A 10,285-nucleotide genomic window follows, 5' to 3' on the forward strand; every position below is an offset into this window, starting at 1 on the left:
TTCATGACAGTCACTCCCTAATTTATGTGCACTAATTCCAGATAAGTCAGAATAATTGATTAAAATGTCTAAATTAAACTCTAATACTGTTCTTTAAGGCACAATATTAAAGGAAAAATTTAAATGTTTCCTGTATTGAACATCGACACAAATTCAGATAAATGCAATCATGTTAACATTTTCAACATATCAGTAGTGATATGGAAAACGGCATGAGTCACGTTAGTCAATAATTATAAATAGGAAACTGATTCCTTAAAACATACTCTTTCAATTTTCTATTTGCATAATTAAAACTATGCAAAAAGCTCATTTGCACAATTTGTTTTCCCATGGCATGTAGTTACCATGACAATGGTTATTGTTTGAGGATGATCAGGATATTAATATGAGTATTATTCAGTGCAGAATTATCAGAGAATGATCCTACTCAATAATAAGTCAGTGTGTCTGAAAAAAAAAAAAAGAGAATGTAACCATTCTGAGCTTCTATTAAATGAGATTTTAAAATTACCTTTTAGGAAAGATGGAACTTGTTTTCAAAAGCACAGTATTACTAACTTATTCAAATGTCACAACACACCAGCTTAGATCAGGTGATGCACAGGCTCTGTTCCCTATAGAAGGACAATGTCTTCTGCTCATAATTACCTGCTGTGACAGTGTCACAAAAAGAACATTTCAACAGAAACTGCATCACAAAAAAAAATTCACATTTAGAAAATTATGATTATAGGATTAGGAATGTTTTATTTGTTCTTAAATAACTCAATTTGATAGAATGAAGTATATAATATGTAGGCAGGGAACAGGTTTTAAAACAACAAAAACAACCACCTGGGGATTTCTGAGCTTTAGTCTAATATGATACCTCTTTGAAATTTTGAGTATGTTATAAATAGACTTAACTTGAGATTCTTCCCTGTAAATTTAGGAAAATAATTTTTAACCTATCCCATGGTTGCTTGTGCTACACCTAATGTATGCTTAAAATTGTAAATGACTACAACATCTCTCATATAATTGTTATGATATTTTTCTCTAATCAAGAAGCAAGGGCTGCCCTATATGGTTACACAAGATATCCACTTAAAGTTACACATAAAAATTTACACATAGAAAACTATGTTGACAGTCCTACAACTTGGCAACCTCTGTCCCACTGTGGTTTGTTATCAATTATATAATAGATTTTCACTCATCAGGATATAAAACTTGGTCTAAATGATAAAGAATGTTGAATTCTAACTGATTTCCTCTTTTAAGTGCTTAAAGTTTGCAGAAGACATGTTTCTACTGATTCTTGAGTGGCCCAGATTCTTTCTATATTTCAAGACAGCTCTCTAGTTATTAGTTTAATTTCCATCAAAGTTCTCAAATGGAATTACTTATACTTATTGAATGTAAGTAATTTGAAGTAAAAGAAGAAAAAATTTGAACCATTACTTTCAGATTGCAAATATATATTATTCTCAAAGCAGAATGCAAGTGTTAAATAACTTTCAACATAAAATATAATTTCCAAAAAATGATCAATTTAGATGGGTTTCTTTGCTCTCTGCCCTACCCTACACCATTCCAAATGGACTCACTCTTCCTTATAGTTAGGGATACTTCACTTGCAAAGGCAGATAATTTGTCCCACCTGCAACTCCTAAGAATTGAATCATTTTGCTATGATTTCCATAACATCCATCTTAAAGAAAAATAAAGCAATAGTTAAAAAATAACTTTCTTTTTTGAAAACAAGATAGCAGTTTTGGTTCAACATAGAAGCATTTTTTTCTCAAAATGGTAGTATTCAAATCTAGCAAAGTTTGCATAAGGCAGATCAGCCTATATAGTTCCAACAGAAATAAAGCTTGCCCATTGTCAGAAAGTAATTGAAACATGAGTATCAAAAGTCTTTAAAATATTTGTGTTTTCTTGTCTATTAATTCTACATGTAAGACTCTGTCTCATACTTAAGAACTCCACTATTAAGAATCTCCCTTATATCTCTCTTAGGGAAATAATTCTGAAATACAAAGAAAGATTTCTACACAAAGACATTTTATCATCATCAATGTGTTAAAAAGACCTGAAGGTCCTACATTATTTTGCTAATAAAATTATATCAAGTTCATGTATCCAGATACTTTCCATGTGGCAGAAAATCCAACTCAAACTTCTATAAGCCAATAAAAAACACATGTATCAGTAAGATGGGAAATATATTGGCTTATATAGTTGAAATTATCAGGGATATATCAGGAAAGATGTAAGTATTGGGGAGCACAAACTATCGGTTCAGTTTCCTTCCATTTGCCTGATTCCTTGAAGTGTCAATGTGGTTGCCAGTAGCACGGCAACTACCATTCAAGTCCAGCATACAGAATAAAAGGGTCTCTTGTAGATTTTGTATAGGTTCTGAAAAGTACTGTGATTATCACTTGCTACAGGGCAGCATTGCTAAAGCAATCATTGTGGCTAGTAATATATAATTACCCTAACTGGCCAAGCTTCAGTCAAGTGCCTATCCTTGAATGAATTATCATAACAAGAGGGATTCTGTGGTTATTTTTCTTTACAAAGCTGTGTGACTGTCGTATTCTGTTTTCTGATGTTTATAACAGAATATCTGAAACTGGGTAGTTTATAAAGAAAAGGAATTTATTTTTTATAGTTACAGAGCCTGAGAAGTCCAAGGCCAAGGGGCCATATCTGGTGAGAACCTCCTTGCTGGTGAGGACTCTCTGAAGGGTCCCAAGGTAGCACACACCATGACTGTGTGTGCTAGCTTAAGTCTCTCTTCCTCTTCTTAAAGATTCACCAGCCCCATTCTCATGCAAACCCATTGATCCATCAATCCGTGAATAGATTAATTCATTCATGAGCACAGTGCCCTCATGACCCAATCACCTTTTAAAGGCTCTACCTGTCAGGACAGCCACATTGGGAATTGAATTGCAACATGAGTTTTGGAGAAGACAAATATTTAAACCATACCAATGACTTTGGGAAAGTGTGCTAAGTTTTGGGGAACTAGTTTCTCACACACTAACAGGAGATTTGGGCTAGATCATTTTGGAAAGCCTTTTAACCATTACTATGTATCATACTACAGTGTTGACTATGGACTGACCTGTGATATAAAAGCATTTTCTGGGCAGGAACAAGTATTTCAGGATGAACTGATGAATATGGGTCATGTGGTCTGTTACCCAGCATGTCTTAAAGTTGCTTAAAGGAATTATGCCCAAGGCGGGGACAAAAACCAAAACCAAGGTGTTTTTAAAAGGTATTTTAAAATATTGACTTAATTAGATTGAACCACAACATTTTGGTGAAAACATAATTGGAAAATTTATCAAAGCCTAGAGTAAATCCAAGCTATGGATTTTTCCATATGCTTACAAGGGTATACCAAAAACAAAATACAGTATCATCTTTGAATGGTATTCTTTACGTTTGTGTAAAATAGCACAACAGCTTGCAACTCATCTATCTTTTTACACGGATGTTATGTTATATTCTTATATTAATTCATGTTTCCACACTTTGCTATGTAGTTGGTGAGTTAAGTAATCAGAAGACAGCCAGTCTAAGTGATATCTCTGTTTCTCCTAATCAGGTTTTGTCTCCTGAAAAGGAAAAATTAAAGTTAAGATACACTGTTAGGAGCTTATTCTTTGGACTCACAAGTATGAACGAGTTCTTGTGCTCTTGTGAAAGCCTTATTCCAACACGTTTTTAAAAATACTTTTCTCCTCATGTTAATAATTGCTTGCTCCCCTATTGTCAATGTACAATAGATAATCATAAACTTTCAGGAAGTGAGGGTACAAGGGTAGTGTGGGAGGCACTGGAGCAAAAGATAAGGAAAACTGAAGATTTCATCTTCTCCATCCTGAAATTCATTTGCTAGTCCAATTTTTTGGTGCACAGTGTACTGTGTGTGATGTGGTACAGTTGGCATCTTTATCCCCTTTTTTAAGATTATATGATGTTTTATATAGTTATGTATCATGATTTACCAAAAGTGGAGTCAGAGATATAAAAAGAAAATATCTCAAGTAAAAAATTACAGCCAGTATCAAATCTAGGGGACCCTATTTTAGGAATAAGGGTTTCTTCACAAGCTTTTGGATGACAAATGACTCATCATACGTGTACTACATATTCTGCAAATCTTTCTAGCAACTCTATTGGATAATTAGAAACCCTTATTAAAAAGTCACCATAGTTTATAAAATATTTAAAATAATTATATATGATTATGAAATTACTTTATAAAGCACAGAGCAAAATTATAAAGTTCCTGCATGAGTCATTCAATCCTAGGCCCATTTTTATTCCTTTTTTTTCTTTTTTAGGCAAATGATTCTTATTCACTGATTACAAGTTTTGATTAAGTTGGATGAATACAGAATGTCTGCTTAATCTATTGGCTTTGCCAAATATTGATATTTTGTTCTGGCATAGAAACAAGACTAGACACAAAAGCATAGATTTAAATTCACTGCTCAGAAACAATGTGACTAGTAGAGAAATATATCACTTAGGAGATGATTCTGGTGCAATATCTATAGGCAAATTTGAACTTCTAGAGAGTTGTATCCCTTTGTCCCTGCATTTAATGAGATTTTAATCAATGTATCTATTATGTAATGCAGCTAGCTTCATAACAAATTGTTAAAATTTGCTTACCCAAATGAAGTGGGCCCCTTCTTTTAGCCATCAGGTAGGTTAGGCATTGATTCCAATGGTGTTTTTCTTAGAATGTCATTGGGAAGACAAGAGTGAGGAAGGAGCAACAGAGGAAACAGAAGTAGGAAAAAAGGAGGGTGGTAGAGAGAAGAGAAAAAGAGACAACAATATAAATGTTGTTACTCTTTATTTAAGAACATGCTATATGCCTGTCACTACCTGGAATTACAACACTAAAGTAAATATTATTAACCTTGTTTTATAGATGAGGAAACTGATCAAGGGGGTTAAGTAACATTCCTAAAGTCTATGTATTGGTTATCTAGTTGCTGTGTGATAAGTTTATCCCCAAAACTAGTGGCTTAAAACAACAACCACTTTATTTGCTCATAATTCTCCAGGTTAGCAATTTTGGATGGGCCCAGCTGGGCAGGTCTTCCATTTGTCTTAATGGGGGTCACTTATGTGGTTGCACGTATTAGTTGGCTTGTCTGGACTAAATGATCTAAGATAGCCTCATTCTCATGTTTAATTGTTAGAAAGAGCTAGAGGCCAGGCAACATGTCTTTAGCAGTCTTCATGCTTAAACTTCTTTACATAGTGGCCACATTCCAAGAGAACAAGCTTCCATGTAGAAACATTTTTTAAGACTCTGCTTGTGTTATGTTTTCTGATGTCCCATTGGCCAAAGAAAGTCATAGGACTAAGTCCAGAGAAAGTGTGAGAAATCACAGAACATGTGGATACAAAGAGGTCATTAGTGAAACAATTTGTTAGTGTAACAGTATCTGGTACAAGGATTACACACATGCATAATTGAGATATTGCAGGTTTGGTTCCAGACCACTGAAATAAAGTGAATATGACAATAGAGTCACACAAAATTTTTGGTTTCTAGTGCTTGTAAAAGTTATGTTTACACTATTCTATAGTCTATTCAGTGTGCAATAGCATTATGTCTAAAAAACCCAAAGTGCACACTTCAATTAAAATATACTTTACTTCTAAAAATTCCAATGCTTATCTGAGCTTTCTCAAATCCTAATCTTTTTGCTGGCGGATAGTCTTGCTTCGAAGTTGATGGCTGCTGACTGATCAGAGTGGTGGTTGCTAAAAGTTGGAGTAGCTGAGTCAATTTCTTAAACTAAGACAATGATAAAGTTTGTCACACTAATTAACTCTTCCTTTCACAAAAGATTTTTCTGCAGCATGCAATACTATCTGATAGTATTTCCCCCACAGTATATCTTCTTTGAAAATTGGACTCAATTTTCTCAAACTCTGTTGCTGCTTTATCAAGTAAGTTAATGGAATACGTTAATCCTTTGTTGGTATTTCAACAATGTTCATAACATTTTCACCAGGAGTACATTCCATCTGAAGAAAACACTTTCTTTTCTCATCCACAAGAAGCAACTCCTCATCTGTTAGGAGGATAACACTCCTCAAGTGTTATCCTGAGATTGCAGCAATTCAGTCACATCTTCAGGCTCCACTCTAATTTTAATTTTCTTGCTATTCCCACCACATCTGCAGTTACTTCCTCCACTAAAGTTTTGAATCTCTCAAAGTATCCATGAGAGTTGGAATCACTTCTTCTGAACTCTTGTTAATGTTGATATTTTGACCTTCTTCCATGAATCACAAATGTTCTTAATGTCATCTAGAATGGTGAATTCTTTCCAGGTTTTAAATTTACTTTGCCCAGATCAATCACAGAAATCACTGTCTTTGGCAGCTCTAGACTTACGAAATGTATTTCTTAAATAATAAGATTTGAAAGTCAAAATAACTCCTTGATTCACAGACTAGAGAGTGGAAGTTGTGCTAGCAAGCATGAAAATATTAATATCCTTGGACAGGCGTGGTGGCTCACGCTTGTAATCCCAGCACTTTGAGAGGATGAGGCAGGCAGATCCCAGGGTTAGGAGTTCAAGACCAGCTGACCAACATGGTGAAACCTGTCTCTAATAAAAATACAAAAATTAGCTGGGTGTGGTGGTGTGTGCCTATAATCCCAGATACTCAGGAGACTGAGGCAGGAGAATCTCTTGAACCCAGTGTAGGGGCAGAGATTGCAGTGAGCCGAGATTGTGCCATTGCCCTCCAGCCTGGGCAACAGAGTAAGACTCCATCTCACTCCATCTCAAAACAAACAAACAAAAAAAACATATTTTATATATATATATATGTGTGTGTGTGTGTGTGTATGTGTGTGTGTGTGTGTGTGTGTGTGTGTATTCTCCTTGGACAACTCCACCACAGCTCTTGGGTGTCCAGGTATGTTGTTAATGAGCAGTATTTTGAAAGAAATCTTTTTTTCCCAAGCAGCAATTCTCTTAAGTGCGCTTAGAATATTCAGTGAGCCATTGCTATAAATAGATATGCTGTCATTTGGGCTTTGTTGTTCAATTTATAGAGCACAGGAGGACTAGGTTTAGCTTAATTCTTAAGGGCTCTAGGATTTTTGGAATAGTAAATGATCACTGGCTTCAGTCATATGCTGTACTAGTCTTGAATAAGAGAGTCACCCTGTCTTTGAAGCACTGAAACCAGGCACTGACTTCTCTTCTCTAGCTATGAAAGTTCTAGGTAGCATCTCCTTCCAATACAGGACAGTTTTGTCTACATTAAAAACTGGGTGTGTAGTATAGCCATTTCCATCTGTGACCTTACCTAGATCTTCTGGATAACTTGCTGCCACTTCTAAATCAGCACTTGCTGCTTCAGTTTGCACTTTTATGTTACAGAGATGGCTTTCTTTTTTAAATCTCATGAAGCAATCAACCTCTGCTGGCTTTAAACATTTCTTTGGCAGCTTCCTTGCCTCTCTCATTATTCATAGAATTGAAGAGATGTAGGGTCTTGCTTTGAATTATGCTTTGGTTTAAGGGACTGTTGTGACTGGTTTGGTCTTCTATCCAGATCAGTTAAACTTTCTCCATATCAGCAATAGGGCTATTTTACTTTCTTATCATTCATGTGTTCACCCGAATAGCATCTTTAATTTCCTTCAAGAACTTTTCCTTTGCATTCACAACTTGGCTAAATGTTTTGTGCCAGATACCTACTTTTCAGCTCATCTCAGTTTTTGACACGCCTTTCTCACTAAGTTTAATCATTTCTAGTTTTTAATTAAAAGTAAAATACATGTGATTCTTTCTTTCACTTGAACCACTGTGGGGTTATTAATTGGCCTAATTTCAGTACTGTTGTGTCTGAATAAATCAGAAGACCTGAAGAAAGTGAGTGAGATGGGAGAATTGGCAACGGTTGAGTAGTCAGAGCACACAGATGTATTAAGCTCATCATTTTATACAGGCATGGATGGTTCATGGTGCGTATAAGACAATGACAATAGTAACATCCAAAAATCACTGAATTAAAAAAAAAAACAGATACAATAATAATGAAAAAGTTTAAAATATTGTGAGAATTACCAAAATATGACACAAAGACATAAAATGAGCAGATGTTTGAAAAAATACCACCGATAGACTTGCTCCATGCAGGGTTGCCACACACCTTCAATTCGTGAAAATAATAATCTTGTGAAGCACAATGAAACCAGTCACAATAACACAATGTAAACTTGTATTTAAAGAGTGGCAAGATCAAAACTGAAATCCAGGTCTTTCTGATACAAATTCTTCTGTTTTTTTCCAATGTACTGTGATATTAGTTTTTGCTGGTGTGTAATGAGGTAAGCTTTCACTTTTTAAACATATGTCAGAGAGACCAAAGTCAGGAGAAAGAGCTATGCATGGTTTGGCAGTAGTAAAAGTCTATTTTTTGTTTTTGTTTTTGAGACAGAGTCTCGCTCTGTCTCCAGGCTGGAGTGCAGTGGCGTGATCTTGGCTCACTGCAACCTCTGCCTCCTGGGTTTACACCATTCTCCTGCCTCAGCCTCCCAAGTACTGGGACTACAGGCACCTGCCACTATGCACAGCAAATTTTTTGTATTTTTAGTAGAGACAAGGTTTCACCATGTTAGCCAGGATGGTGTCAATCTCCTGACCTCATGATCTGCCTGCTTCGGCCTCCCAAAGTGCTGGGATTACAAGAGTGAGCCACTGTGCCCAGCTGTAAAAGCCTATCTTATTTAAAGTTTGCTATTTTAAAAAATATGTTTACTACTTCTTCTTGCATTAGTTAACTTTTGATATGGCACCAAACAACTTCAATATCTCAGTAGAATACATTTATTGCAGTTATCAGACTGCTGAGCATGGGAAGTCTGAAAGGTCAATTTGCGTCTGAAAAGTCACAATCTTTTTAAGTTCATTCTAGCAATACGATTCTTTTAAAAACTTTATTGCCCTTCTCTTGGTCTATTTTATTCTATTCATTTCCTTTGAAGGAACCACGTAATTCTTTTTCTGGCATTCCTAATTCTCTAGAGCTGTGCCGTCCAATAGGGTAGCCATTAGTCACCTATGGTTACTAAGCATTTGCAATATGACTAGTATGAACTGAGATTTGTTTTAAGTATAAAGCACACATCTGATATTGAACAAGAAGTACAAAAAATGGAGGTCTCATTAATATTTTTATATTGATTACATGTAGAAATCATAATATTCTATATATGTTGAATTAATACATCTTAAAATCAGCGAATGTATTGAATTATTTACATGTTTCTTTTTAGTTTATAAAATGTGGTTATTCAAATTTTAGGCTATATATGTGGTAGGCTGCAGTATATTTCTGCTGGACTGTGCTACTCAATACTTGATTTTGGCCATCTCAAGCTTAGCATTATTCCTAGGGATAGCAACACATTTTGGGTCTTTGAGACATTTTGTCCAACAGAAAGGATTTTCTGAGTCTATCTTAATCTAATGAGAGGTCTTAAGGGTGGAAGAATCACACCATTAATTGGTTCTTTGCCTTGAGACTGTCTTCATTTCACAATATTTTATTGTGAAATAAAAAAGCTGTGTGCCAAGACAATGGGGTTTTCTAAATATACAATCATGTCATTTGCAAACAGGGACAATTTGACTTCTTCTTTTCCTAACTGAATACCCTTTATTTCTTTCTCTTGCCTGATTGCCCTAGCCAGAACTTCCAACACTATGTTGAATAAGAGTGGTGAGAGAGAGCATCCCTGTCTTGTGCCAGTTTTCAAAGAGAATGCTTCCAGTTTCTGCCCATTCAGTATGATATTGGCTGTGGGTTTGTCATAAACAGCTCTTATTATTTTGAGATACGTTCCATCAATACCGAAATTACTGAGAGTTTTTAGCATGAAGGGCTGTTGAATTTTGTCAAAGGGCTTTTCTGCATCTATTGAGATAATCACATGGTTTTTGTTTTTGGTTCTGTTTATATGCTGGATTACGTTTATTGATTTGCGTATGTTGAACCAGCCTTGCATCCCAGGGATGAAGCCCACTTGATCATGATGGATAAGATTTTTGATGTGCGGCTGGATTTGGTTTGCCAGTATTTTATTGAGGATTTGTGCATCGATGTTCGTCAGGGATATTCTCTTTTTTTTATGATTTTTTTTAATGATTTTGTTATGATTTTTTTATGATTATTCTCTCTCTCTCTCTCTCTCTCTTTTTTTTTTTTTTTTTTTTTTTTT

The 10,285-nt window shown here is 35.2% G+C and overlaps 1 long non-coding RNA gene across 2 annotated transcripts in view; it reads right to left on the minus strand.

The window, feature by feature from the left end:
• Nucleotides 1-10,285, minus strand: part of LOC108515668 (uncharacterized) — a 42,030-nt gene that overhangs the window by 19,791 nt on the left and 11,954 nt on the right. The window contains exons 2-3 of one of the 2 annotated variants that reach the window (XR_001881589.1): nt 4,690-4,755; nt 3,543-3,623 (exon numbers count right to left, since the gene is read on the minus strand). This is a non-coding gene — a long non-coding RNA (uncharacterized LOC108515668). Of the gene's footprint in view, nt 1-3,542; nt 3,624-4,689; nt 4,756-10,285 lie in introns of those variants that run through there. The other variant, XR_001881588.1, reaches the window with a different exon arrangement.

This window comes from Rhinopithecus bieti, unplaced genomic scaffold (assembly GCF_001698545.2).
Source record: "Rhinopithecus bieti isolate Rb0 unplaced genomic scaffold, ASM169854v2 scaffold_1624, whole genome shotgun sequence".
NCBI classification, from domain to species: domain Eukaryota; kingdom Metazoa; phylum Chordata; class Mammalia; order Primates; family Cercopithecidae; genus Rhinopithecus; species Rhinopithecus bieti.